Source organism: Stegostoma tigrinum, chromosome 9 (genome assembly GCF_030684315.1).
Source record: "Stegostoma tigrinum isolate sSteTig4 chromosome 9, sSteTig4.hap1, whole genome shotgun sequence".
In the NCBI taxonomy this organism is placed as follows: domain Eukaryota; kingdom Metazoa; phylum Chordata; class Chondrichthyes; order Orectolobiformes; family Stegostomatidae; genus Stegostoma; species Stegostoma tigrinum.
The window spans coordinates 59,141,332-59,155,202 of NC_081362.1; the positions used below are offsets into that span (position 1 = coordinate 59,141,332).

The 13,871-nt window shown below is 38.7% G+C and overlaps 1 long non-coding RNA gene across 9 annotated transcripts in view; it reads left to right on the forward strand.

The window, feature by feature from the left end:
* Positions 1-11,589, forward strand: part of LOC125454560 (uncharacterized) — a 32,142-nt gene extending 20,553 nt beyond the window's left edge. For 4 of the 9 annotated variants that reach the window (XR_007248038.2, XR_007248042.2, XR_007248041.2 and 1 more), the window contains one exon: positions 5,084-11,589. This is a non-coding gene — a long non-coding RNA (uncharacterized LOC125454560). The remainder of the gene's footprint in view (positions 1-5,083) is intronic. The other 5 variants (XR_007248035.2, XR_009446159.1, XR_009446156.1 and 2 more) reach the window with 4 other exon arrangements.
* Positions 11,590-13,871: the final 2,282 nt, after the last annotated feature.

Genomic DNA, 13,871 nt, shown 5'->3' on the forward strand with positions numbered 1-13,871 from the left:
AATAGAAAAGCACAGCAGATCAGACAACATCCGAGGAGCAGGTAAGTCAACGTATCGGCCCGAAACCCACAATCAGGTCTGTTGTTACAGCATGGTAATTGCTTGGATCCATTAATATAGATGTAATACCAGACAGGAAATTATATTATTCATTGTTTCTCTCCTCATATCCATATTATTATAATTTGTTAATAGGTTGTACTGGGTCAGCAAATGAACAAAGCTAGAAATGTTGTCAATGGTTTTCTTTAATTTAATTTGACAACACACAATCGAGCAATGTGAGGGTTGATTCATTCTTGACCCACTTTTTTTCCTGTCTTTTGCAGGTGACTTGTCTGATCTATCTTTAGGAGAATCTGGAGAGGGGCTGATTGATATTAAATATGGGATTCATGGTTGACAGTCAAGTGGTGTAGTAGTTTCGCTGCCAGGCAGTATTTAAGTAACATCAGATTGTACCATCTACTTCTCTAATGTTGGATTTTTACCTATTGTTTTCACCTTCCACTTTTAGTGGCTAATCTGTCACTTGCTATGTTGTTGTGTTATTTTGGAACGCTTTCTATAAATCATTGATACCCATCCTTCCTTCAAAATCTTTTTGATCATGTGTTTTTTCCATGTCCCTAAAACTTCCCTATCGGCTGCTTGGCATTGAGATTCTAATTTTGGATCATTCTTTCTTTTGTATGAGGGCTGCAATGAAAATATGACTTGTCGTTAGCCCTTCAGTGTCATTTTAAATAAAAGAGAACGTGATTTCCTTGAAAATTGCTGACTGTTTACCTGTGAATTATGAATTCTAGTACCGCTACTTTGCATATAATTTTTAAGAACACCTTTTGCTTGTTCTCATTAGGCCTTCTTATGAGATTTCAATAAAACACATTGTATGATGACAGATCAATTAGCAGCTTTTAAAATACTTGAGAGAAACCTTAACTAATGTCAACCCTGACATAATGAAAAGTTTCTACCATCCATAAAATTTAATTAAATTAATAAAATATAAAAGAGAGACTAAAATTAATAAATAATGTGATGTGCATGAGAAACCATATAACTTGTAGAAATGAATAATGATTTTTTAATGTTGTCACAGCACTCATATGAAGCAATTGCTACTGTTACTGCTGTAAGGGATATAACTATGTTTTGATGAATATTCTTAATTGAATTAGCTCCAGTTAAGAATGCATATTGTGGATACGGTGTGTGTGTGTGTGTGTGTGTGTGTGTGTGTGTGTGTGTGTGTGTGTGTATGTGTGTGTGTGTGTGTGTGTGTGTGTGTGTGTGTGTGTGTGTGTGTGTGTGTGAGAGAGAGAGAGAGAGAGAGAGGGTGGGGGGGGGCGCGGTGTGGGAGGGAGTGGAAGAGAAGCAGCGATTGGTGAGAGTGGACAGCATACTGAAACCTGCATCAAATCAGTAAATAGGATGAATAGTTGCATGTAAGTAACAGATATTAATTTAATTGAGTTTTGAGAGGGAAACCACTTTAAACCTAATGTCGTGTATCAAGGTCCTGTGAGGCAATTGTTAGCATCCATACCTCTGAGCTGGACAGTCTGGATTTGAGCCACACTCCAGGATTTGTTGACCAACGCCAATGCATTAATTATGTAACCAAACAGGTTGAGTATCAACTTGTAAATTTTTCCAGCATATGCTGATAGTAGGCGGTAAGCATGGGAAAGATTCTTGGTCAGTCATGCAATGGAAAGAAATTGGAGCCTCCATCATCACTATTCATAGCTCTAGCATAGAGAACGTTGCCAGAGCATATCAGACTTCTGGGTGGGCTGGTTGGCTCAGTTAGAAGTATGTCTAGTGTGAATCATATTGGTGCCAGGAGTGTGGCATTTAATTCCTGTTCTGGTCGGGTGTACTTGGGACCTGCATCCATGCTCTACCCATGGTGGAAATCATGGTACTGTGTGCCTGATCTCCCATTGGGTAGTGAAGTCAGTGAAATGTTGATGGGCAAAACATCAGCTGGTAGGTTTCTACTCATCCACTCTCTTCTATGTGTAGTGTTTCATTACTGTGATCTTGGGTGCAGTTTAATGCCCTTTTTTGTTTGATGGCTGGGACACTGAATAAGGTTGGAGAATGCAGGTGGGGATCCTGCGACCTTCCTAGTTCCGCCCAATTACGGCCCTGATGGGAAGGCAACTTATGCTTACTTAAAGCCCTCATTCTACCACCAATGGTATTAGGCGATTAGGATCTCGCGTCTCTGATTTAAAGGTAACCTGAGCCAACCTTGCTGCTGATCCCCCACCCCCTACATGCCCTTTATTTCTTGCCACCCCACCCCTCTAACCTGCCATCACTCACCTGTGGCCTAGGATCCAACACTGAAACTAGGCTTTAGGTGTGTATCAAACTGACTGCAAGCACTGTCTCCTCAGTTGCAGTGTTTTTCAAGGCTCGTTGTTTGCATCATGGTAATTGGGAAGTTTGCCCCTGGGTCACTGATCCTGGGTAGGGCCTGCTGTTGTCCAGTTAAGTGGTTGAATGGCACTTCCTTTGTCAGGCCTTCCCTAAAGCAAGTAACACAAGATTCTTCAGAAAGACTCCCATCACCTCCATTAAATCCAGTGTATTTGTGAGAATCCTGACCAAACCTCCTTTGGCCACAACACACAACGACTGTAGATCTTGTAACATCTAGCCAGTCTCCACACCAGTGATCAGTTAAGTCAGTACAGGCCAGGGGTTGAAGCTTGGATCTTACTAATATATTTGGATCAGTACCTCACTTGTTCTGCCCTTATCCAGGATCAGAAAATCTGAATTTATATTCTTAACACAAAATAGATCAGGTGTGAAATTTAACTTTGGTGGGGAGATAAATTGGCTAGCTGTGGATCGATCGCCTGTTATATAACATGCTTAATTCTCTTTCACTTTAAGGTTGAATTCACCATGTTATGTCGCAATAAAAGAAAAATAGATACAAGTATGGTGAATGTTACTTTCACAAAACATTTGGGTATTGGTATCACTGTGGGATAATTGTACTCTATGTTTCAAGATCCACAATAAGTGAATTGTTTTTGTAGTACTCTAGCAAATAAAATGCCTACCACTCTAGAATACATTGTCTTGCTTCTTGCTTTTACAGCAATCCTAATCACACAATTCAGACCCATATTTGTTGTTAGTTTTGAAAACACCATTAGCATAAACTATTAAAAGAAGAGCTGACTCGAGTTGGAACAGACTTTCTTCATCCTGATACTATTTCTGTCATGTATATTATTATTGTATTGTATTGGCTATGTATAGCTTCTTTACTGTTGTTGTAACTCAAATGCACAGTCAAGAAATGAGGTTGTCTAATTCAATTGAATTTAATTCTATTTTCTGAGAGGTTTATGGAATCTAGGAGTCTGAGTAACTGCAAGCAGACATACATGTAATGGCCATTATGTGAGAAAGGAATATATTGAAGAAAACCCTTTCTTCCCTATATTCTGTTATAGTCTTCTTCTCAAATTGGATTTGTTAATCAGTGGGATTGTTATACTCTGGAAGACTAAAGAGTAAAGGAAAATAAAAGTTCCTCAGCAATTGCGATGACTATCATAATGTGGAGGCAATGTCAAAATGAGATCCATGCATCTCCTCCCTAGAATTGATATCCTTACACCAGTCCTGGATGCTATAGATATTTAGTTTGCTGTATAAAATCGTAATAGTTTACTCACTTCTTGAAGCAATATCCTGTCACTTCTCAATATCCAAACTCCACCTCAATCAAGAGATGTTCTACTGCTGATAAAAGCTTATGAAAGTTCTTTCTTTCCCTTAAGGTGTGTTTTTTTTAAATGCCATTGTTATACACTGAGTGAGAGAACTGATTATGTGGTACAACAAATGGAATCATTTATTTATACCATCAATTGTATTTGGCATCGGGAGCGAGAATTAATTGAGTTGACAAGTTTCTGCATCAGCACTGTAGAAAATAAATTTGCAGTTTTCATAGAGCTTCCATTTACCATTTATTGCATGCGGCAAATCTACCAAAGATGCCAGATAAAGGGATATGAATTTGCCTTTTCATGAGCATGAAAATATCAGCAATTTTGGTCAAATTTAATAAACAACAGCAAACTGTTGTGTGTATGTGTGTCACTTAGCTTCAAAGACCATTAATTTAAAAAGAAAGCTGCCCTCTTTCAGAACGGTGGTACCATCCCTTCACTGTCACTATCAAAATCTGTTTTGCTAACAGTGGTGTAGCTGTTTCAAGACCAGATACTGTGGCTTAAGAATGTGGCTCACTACTACCTCCATGAGAAGAATTAGTGATAAGAAATAAGAAACAAACAAAGGCAATGCTGGAGAAACTTGACAGGATCCGGCAGCATCTGTGGAAAGAAAGAGCAGAGTTAATGTTTTGAGTTTGGTATGATTGATTTTTGGAATTATGCCACAGAAAATAGTTGAGGCCAAACATTGAATGCTTTCAAGAAGGTGTTAGATGTAGTTCTTAGGGCTCAGTGATCACTGAAGGGTGCGGCACTAATCCGGCAGAACAGAGAAGGCCATTGACCTTCTTGTGACACTGCTAAGTTTATTGTTATGTGCAAGAATACTTTAAGATGATTTGCATGAAAATAACAGAAAATATATCTTTTGATTTTCAGTTACAGTGGTTTTTCTTGCCTCTTTAGTAATTTTTAGAGAGTTTGAGAGTAAATATTAACCTTGTCCCACAGAGTATAAAGCACTGCTGGGGTGCAAAGCAAAAATATAATTCTGGCTGCAGAGTTGGACAGGACCTTCAGGACAGCCTCTCCTATGTAGTTCGTGGCAGAGAAGATCAGGCAGGGCCTGTGAGCAAAATCTCTTTGCCAAATCCTTCCTTCCGTGTGCTCCCCACATGATGTACCATAACTGGAGAAGTTAGAAGTCTATCATATTCTCTGCAGTTAGCTTCTATTCTTCAAGAGAATGGATATAAAAGCTAGATATTTTACAGTGACTTTAATTCAGTCCATGCTCAGCCAATGGGATACACACCAACTGTGAAGTGATCCAGTTCTTGTTTTTATTTTCTTTGCCCTAGCTGCAGCCAAGAACTGACAACATTCATCACAAATAGGGATGACAGATTTGACTTGAACTTATGACCAGGGGCTGGAAGCAAACAGCTTAAAACTCTACGTACTTGGCCAGCTGCATTTCTGTATCCTTTAATTAAGTCAAAAGTCAAGAGCAAAATATATTTTCCTGATTGACAGTAATTATAGACTGTGTGGACATTAGCTTGCACATCGATCTACCTATGTAAAGAATTTTTTATATTCTGTGTATATATCAGAGTCAATTCGAGATTTTCATTTCAATGATGGTTGAGTTAAACCCTCTTTGGAAGGCAATAACAATGTTGCACAGATATCTTTTTCTTGTATTCTTTACATTTGCAAGGTTTTTTTAAATAATTATTTTGTGGAAAAAGAAGTCAAAATTAATGATTACTGCATAATATTCCCCTCTATTCATGTCAATAAAGAATCTTGAATAAATGTTGTAAATGGTTCATGCTATAATATATTTAACTTAGTGTACCTATATATGTATATTTTTTAAAAAAACATGTTTTCTTCTCCTTTTTACCTTCAAATGGACACAGAGAATGAAATTATGTATCAAGAGTTTGATGGACAGAGTGTTGAAAGACAGCACCTTTCATATCTAAGGGAGAAATATTGACCAGGACACTGGGGATAACTTCCGTGCTTTTCTTCAAAAGAACTGTACCGCAGGACTCTCATGACGGGCAGCAGAGCTTCAGTTTAAAATCGCAATCAAAAGACAATATTTTTGACAGTGCAAAACTCCCTTTGTACTTTACTGGTGTCAGCCTTTTATCCTTGAGCGTAACTTAAATCCATAATTGTCTAATTCAGCAGTTAGAATGTGCCTATCTAAGCCACAGCTGATATCAAAACCTTAGTCATTGTAGACATTGGCGAGAAGTCGATGTGTGAAATTTCAAATTTGTGAAGCAGTAGACCTGCTCAGCAATAACCTGCTCAGTGATGCCCAGTTTGGTTTCTGCCAGGGTCACTCAGCTGCTGACTTCATAACAGCCCTTGGTTTAAACATGGACAAAAGAGTTGAATTCCAGAGGTGAGGTGATAGTGACGACCCTTGACATCAAGGCTGCTTTTGATCAAGTGTAGCATCGAGGAGCCCTTGCAAAATGGGAATCAATAGGTACCGGGGGCAAAGTCTCCAGAGGTTGGAGTCATACCTGACACATAGGAAGATGGTCGTGATTGTTGGAGATCAGTCATCTCAGGTCCAGGACATCTCTGTTGGAGGTTTCTTAGGGTAGTGTCCTTAGCCCAACCATCTTCAGCTGCTTCATAAATGACTTACTCCCCCATCCTAAAGTCAGAAGTGGGGATGTTCGCCAATGTTTTCTCAATGTTCAGCACCATTCATCACTCCTCAGATACTAAAGTAGCCTGTACCCAAATGCAACAACATCTGGACAATATCCAGGCTTGTGCTGACAAGTGGTAAGTAACATTTGCCCCACACAAATGTTAGGCTATGACCATCGCCAGCAAGGGACAATCTAACCATCACCCCTTGACATTCAGTCATGCTACCATCACTGAATTCCCCCACTATCAACATTCTGGGTGTTATCAATGGTCAAAAACTCACCTGGACTCATGACATAAATGCAGTGGCTACAAGAGCAGGTCAGAGGCTAGAAATACTGCAGAGAGTAACTCACTTCCTGACACCCGAAAGCCTGTTTACTGTCTACAAGGCACAAGTCAGGATTGTGGTGGAATACTCCCCACTTAACTGGATAAGTGCAGTCCCAAGAATACACAAGAAGCTTGACACCATCTAGGACAAAACAGCCTGCGTGATTGGCACTGTATCCACAAGCATCCCACTCCCTTCACCATTGATGCTCAGTAGCAGCAGTATGTACTATCTACAAGATGCACTGCAGGAATACACTGAAAAATCTCAAATGCGCGACCACTTGCATCTAGAAAGACAAGAGCAGCAGACATAGATAGCTACAAACATAATTCTCAATTATGCTTGAGGGCAAATTGTAGATTATTGCAATATTGTTCTTCAGGTCTTAGAGTAACTCAGTAAGCAGATATAAAACATGAGAGATTTAACATAAGATGAAAAATTTTAATCAGACCTAGTTTTGCAATAAAAATTAATTAGGTTTTGTGCAAATTATGTGACTATTAGTGTGCTCAGGTAAATCAATGATTTTACTCTTCCTGCTCTTTTTTTGGTGAAATTATATGCACTTTCATTAAAATTTAGTTTCCACACAAAATGATGACCATCAGGGAAAATTGATATTTCAGAAGTGGTTGGAATTACTGCAATATCAACGTACATATAATGAGGCTGGATTTTAGTAAAAATTAGCCAAGTGTCAATTTTGGGGAGTTTTATGGAAGCTTTCCTTTTGTGATCTCTGGTGAGTTTTCTCTCATGATTTTCTGCAGCTTGTCTCGTTACGTATGCAGCACATGTCAATGGTGTCCCATCTACAACAATGTGTGCACATCAGCAGTGAATGAACTTGTCCTTGTATGGACCTCCAGGGGTTCCTGGTACTGATGCCACATTTAAACTGCAGTTGTGCAGCAGATGAAGAGCCATCTGTTAGGAACTATCCTTCTCAGCACCTATGAGTGAAGAATTGTCCAAGAGATGGCTAATGATAGAGCCAAGTTGGCTCCCCACTTCACCAATACTCTCCTGGAGATCCTGGTGAACAAGACAAGTCCAGTCCAGTGTAGCTATCTACATCAATTTGGTGTCCACTGTCTGGAGCAATGCTTAGTATTTCAGAAAGAACATTAATCATCTTCTGTGCTCCGCAAAGGTACATGTTACAATCTTCTGTCTATTGCCTCTCATTCTGTTTCAGGAACCACCTCCTGCCTAAGCTGTAGGTCAAAATCATTCATTGCTGAATGCAATATTTTCGCTCACACTCTCAGCCAGGAAAACCCGCACATTACTTAGCCCTCCATATCCTCTGTATTTCCTACTTATTTACTGTGTCTACCTCACTACCATTTCCTCATTAAAAGCTACATCAGCCTCACCCAATCTCCCCCTTTATTGCTTTCAAGATTAAAGATCTCATAATATTGTGGAGAAGAGCAAAGATAGGTGATGCATGACATCCTTCTCCTTGTCTTAACAGGATCCATGACCATAATTCCGCATGTGCTGATGCTGAGACACCCATATGATGCTACTCAAATAAAATTCATTGTCAATTACTGTGCTGTACTCCCATTACTCCTACCGTGAATGTATTCTTAACAGGCCAGAACTTCTATCCATACTTGCAATTCATTCTCTCTCTTTTCTCCTGCCAGTGGTATCTGTACAGTCTCCACCCTGAAGACATCAATATCTCTGGACATTATCTCCTTCTCCATATTGGAGGGAAAAACTACAGATGCATCAGAAGAAGCACCCACAAGGGTGTCACCTGCACCATCTACCAGCTGTGAAACTAAGACCTTGGTGGACATGTTAGCTGAAGCAGAGTCAGGAGCACATTCTGGTGAACACATCACTGCCACATGTCCACAGCCTATTGAGGAAGAAGCACTGACATTCAGAGAACTGGCAGACATCAGACATTTGCTCAGTCCCAGGCAGGGTTTTGACCACTCATAATTTCATCCAAATGTGCAGATGGACAGAAGAGCTGCAGGCAGCTTTATCAGAGACACTGGCCAAACTGAATCAGAGGTGTCCACTAATGCTTTCAACTCTATGGCGCCTCTGGCAAGTGAACATTTGGTGGCCTTTGTGGGCAGGTTGGTGGTTGTGATGGAGAGTCAAGCCCAGCACAGAGCACCTGCCAGATGTACAACAGATCTGGTGCTCAACACCAACTGCCAGGCGACAGGGAAATAAGGAAATGTGACCACAGTTCATGTGCCATTCTGTACAAGGGGACAGTGTGCTACCAGTAGAAATCCAGTCGCAGGAGGTACCACATTCAGGCCCCTGATCTCTCCCCCCGACCTTTCCCCGCAAGATGTTTCAGAGGTGCCCAAGCTTTCCATTTCTACCCAGCTTGCTATCCTCAACACAGGGAGTTCAAACCAAGGAGGATGACCATGCATAAGGACAGGGCATACTCAGAATATCTGAGCCCAGTAGCCACAAACAACCTGAGGGTAGCCCAACCAAAACATCAAGGCTAATAAGCTCCATTTTAAACCAGGCTCCAAGCTATAGGGCATGCTCCCTTCATCTTAGCAAAACTATGTGTAGACATAATCTGAGGGAAAAGAAGAAGATCTTCTGAGGGCACATGGATAGAATGAATGACATTGCATTGCAGATATGTTGTCATGTTTCTAAATATATGTTCATTTTTCATCATTAGTTCTGTGTGAGAATGTGATTTTAGCTGCAACTACAAGATGAAGGTAGAAAGACTGGCCATCTTTGGCATGACATAATGATTTAATCCTGCCTGAGTTCTCGGTATCCTTTCTCTAGTACATTTACAAGCATGAAACTTTGTTATAGTTGAATGCGGGAGCATTAGATGTTGAGAAGTTTCTATCTATTTGTAACCTTAACTTTCATTAAACAGCTTGAACTCCATAAAAAGATTAAAGAGTTAAGTCACACTTGGTGTAAAGATTATCAGAGGATGCTGGCCTCAGCAGCATCACAATATTTACAGCCAATGAAAGATGACTGTACACAATTCCACTCCATTGAATAACATTCGCAAGGAAGTCCTGCCTGTGTTGTTTTGACCAATGTTGCTGCATGATAGGATGCTGAAGATGCTACTCTGTTTGAAAAATGTCCTCTTGTTCTTATTTGGCACAATACTGTGGCCTGCATTGAACCCCATCATCTATCACATGGCCTTGATGCATCTTCCAGTCATCTGGAGCAGAGATCCTGAGGATCAAGTGATATTGTCTGCTGGGAAAGTTGTGGTACAAAGTGCCAGACTTGATCTACATGGAAGTGTGCTGTAATGGGGCCATCCAGGACTTTGATATGGGGAGTGCATGATATGCTTGCCATGACTAAGCTATGCATCTGTGGATCAGTTTTAGCTTTCTAAGCTTTTATGAATTTAAATGTGATAGACACAGTCAGCACTGCACACAGTTTCCTTAGACATTATTTTGTACAGTTTAACTCCACATCAGTTATATAACATATAGAATTTCTTCCATTCCACTTTTTGTTCTGTTTTATATTATGTATAGATTGAATAGTGATGAGGATTTGAGTGGTTTTCTTAAAATTGTTCTTAAAATGAATGAAGTAAGTTCTCAGACTACCATTGCTGATATCATTTTGTATGAGCTAACAGGACTCTTGTCATCATAATGTGGACTTATTACCACCAAGTTCCTTTTAAGGTACGAACTCCAGGCCTGGCTTGGTCAAGTGAGATAGAGGAAAACAACTAGCTAGTTTGAAACAAGGTGTAATCTATTGCATGACAGTAATCATGTAAAAGTTGCACTGCTATGATAGACACTGTTATGTGAGGAGACCTAAATGATAGGCCTGTTTCCTTTGAGATCCAGTGTTATTTTGCCTTTCCCCACCAAAGTCCTTATGACACCTTCAAACTGGGTGAAATTCAGGGCAGTCTTTAGCATTACCCCTTTAAGTACTATTGACAAGGTGCATGGCTAAATAAATGATTTGGTGGCTTTATGTTCCAGCATATAGTTTTGAGAGTCCCATATTTGTGCCTTCTCATCAGTGGGTGAATTTCTGAACAGTTTTTGTTGGCAATTCTTTTCTTGGTGATTGTGTTTCTTGATAATCTAATGAAAAGGCATTGCATTTTTTGTTTTAGAAAAGGTGTGGAGGATATGTTGACATTCTCCATGGTCTATTGGTGGTCGGTAGTATGGGAGGGGTTTTATCTTTATTCCCAGATGGTTCAGTTGTTGGAATGTGTCTTGTTTCCTAATAGTCCAATGGTGAGAATGTGTCTATTTTCCCTCATAGCCCAAAGAGGGTGGGATGTATTTACATTCCTCTTCATAAAATATTAAGGAATAGGTCTACATTCGTCATGCCCAGTAATTAGAGACGTGTCATGTTCCTCAGTCAAATCATGAAAGTTATTTCAAGTCAGGCTATCCTTGTCTACTTTCCCAGACATGGTAATGGTTGACTTGGGAGTAGCGTTGAAGGTTAATTGTCCCTCATCTTGTGGCTATTATGAGGAGAAGGATACATTTCTCCAATACTTTATAATTTAGCAAAGCTATGTTGAGTACCAGGCCAGAAGTTTAGTCTGACATTGAAAAAGAAACGTAATCTAGCATTCATTGTTTTAACGTTAGCACATTTTGCAAAATAAAATACCAATGACTGTTGAAATAAGAAATAATGTCCGTTGGAAATTTATGAATGCATGCACCACATACATTTAAACAAATTAATGAAAAATTAACGTTTCTTAATTGCTAACAAAAAATCAGAAACATCAAACCACTTTTTAGCTGCTCCCACCATCTCAGTGACTCCTGTTAAATAAAACATTTTTTTCTCCTGCCAGAATTCAATCCAGCATGTATGCAAACACCTTGCAGAAATCATTTGTGTCATTTCAACAATCTGTCAAATGAAAGTAAGTTATAGATCTTACAATGAATCGTTACAGTAATGAATTGTTGGTGAACCACAAGGTGATTGGATGTTGGTTCATATCTGCAATTTTTCACATAGCAAGTTTTACTTTCCAATCCTGTCATCAGGGAGGATTAGCTACTTCCACAAAGGAAATGAAGGAGAAATAAAGGAGTCACCCATCATTACTCCCATGCATCTCAGAATTACTACCTTAAAATTGGGAGAGGTCCTGAAGCAGATTTCTCCACAAAGCACTTGACAGTTGACAATGTATGGTAGTGCAAGTGTTAAAGTTCAGGAGGAAAATCAATTTAAATGGATTTCAAAAAAAAGTTAATAACAGCACACATTACTTTGCCTTTTGAAAGCTCTTTCATTGTGATATTGTCATAAATTCTGCACCAAATAGTTTACAAAATAATTCACTGTGAATTCATGCTAATCAGAGTTCAATTTTGTAAGAAGCCAGTTATTCAGTTAGCAGCAACTGACTGTATATCCTGTTGGTAACATTATTAGCTGTGATCTTACTTAATATTCTGCGTTTTATCCTCTGTGCGACTATGTTTAGGAATTATTGTGATGTTTGCCATTAATACTTGCTTTTAAACTATTTCAATTGCTCATTCTTATCTGTACTACATCATTCAACTTTTTTGAGCAGGCTCATTATTATATAGAAGCAAAAGAAAAAGTGGGGAAGTCATGTAATTTGATCATCATTCAATAATCATCCATCAAAAAATAAGATATGTTTATCAAATGCCACGCAAATGTTATTTGGAGTGAGGATTTAGGGTGTCATTGTATTTTGGTACTTTGTAATATATGGTGGCAGTAACCTTTCTTTATGATTGTAAACATGGGAGTACAAACAGCTGTTCTAAAGTAGGCATTTTAATGGAGCTGCCAGTCAGTGTATAAGCTGGCCTGTGGAGCCATTCCAAACCACTCAATCCCTAAATTAATTGCCTTGTTTGGAACCCAGAGTGTTTAATGTGGGAACACAATGTTACATGTTAAAAGAGAATGATCAAAACTAGTGTTTGATTTAGATGTGAGTAGGTTCAACCAATTTAGCATTCTCTGAAGCCAGTTTTCAGAAGTTGAACGTTTCCGGGCCACAAATAGCATATTTACATACTCATTCTTATGATTAGGTTGTTGGAACAAAGAGGTGTGCATTGAAAATGCTTCATCCCCTTTTCTGAGAAAGTCCTTAATCTGACATCTATCTCTGATATCTGTCACATACTCTAAAATTAAGACAGCAATGACATCCTGAAAACCACCCCTTTTAAAGTAATATTCCTTAAATCTCCGTATTTGACAGTCCCACCATTTGCACAGTTACGGTAATAGGCTTATTTTTCAGAAAATAATGGATAAAAAGTGACAAGCTATCCAGTGAATCTGAATGCATAATTGATTTAAAGGCATAAATTAATACAATAATGCCTTTATTGTGTGCCATTGCTGCCAAACCTACAAAAGAGCTGTAGCATAAAACATGGTTACATTCTTTGTGCTGATAGCCATCAATATGTAATGCAGATTATCCCAATTCTTCTCATGTTTCCAGTATATGACTGAACTCAACTTAATTTGAATTTTCATCTCCCTATTGAATGCAGGCAATCTTCCCTGTTTAAACTGCTGAATTAAAATGTTGTACATTTCAGTAAGTATACGTAAAAAATGATTCCACACGCAATTTTTGGAAATGCAGAAATCAATTTGAACAATAAATTACAGGATAGAAAGCCTAAACTGATTGAACAGACTGCAGCAAATATGAAAACACTTGCAAAATGATTTGAAGAGAGATGGGTAAATAGTCACATTACCATGTATAGAACTCAATTTAATGTGGGTTTTAAGTGGGGCAAAATCATCAAAGCCAAGACACCTGCATAACAAATTTCTTAAACACTTGACTCTGCTGGAAACAAAAATAGATTGCAATGTAACATATATTGCTTTATTAAAAGATATTGAAATGTAGTATTTAAAACAGTTCTTAAATAAATCAGGATACAATTATTTTATTCTATTCAAAAGATGATGTTGATCAGCTAGGAAACAAACCAGGCTGGCACTCAGAAATCAACCAGGCAGCTAGACACTTGTTACAGGAGAAATTATACAAAATAACAGTAATAAAAAGAGAAATGCTGCTTTTAAGTACAGTC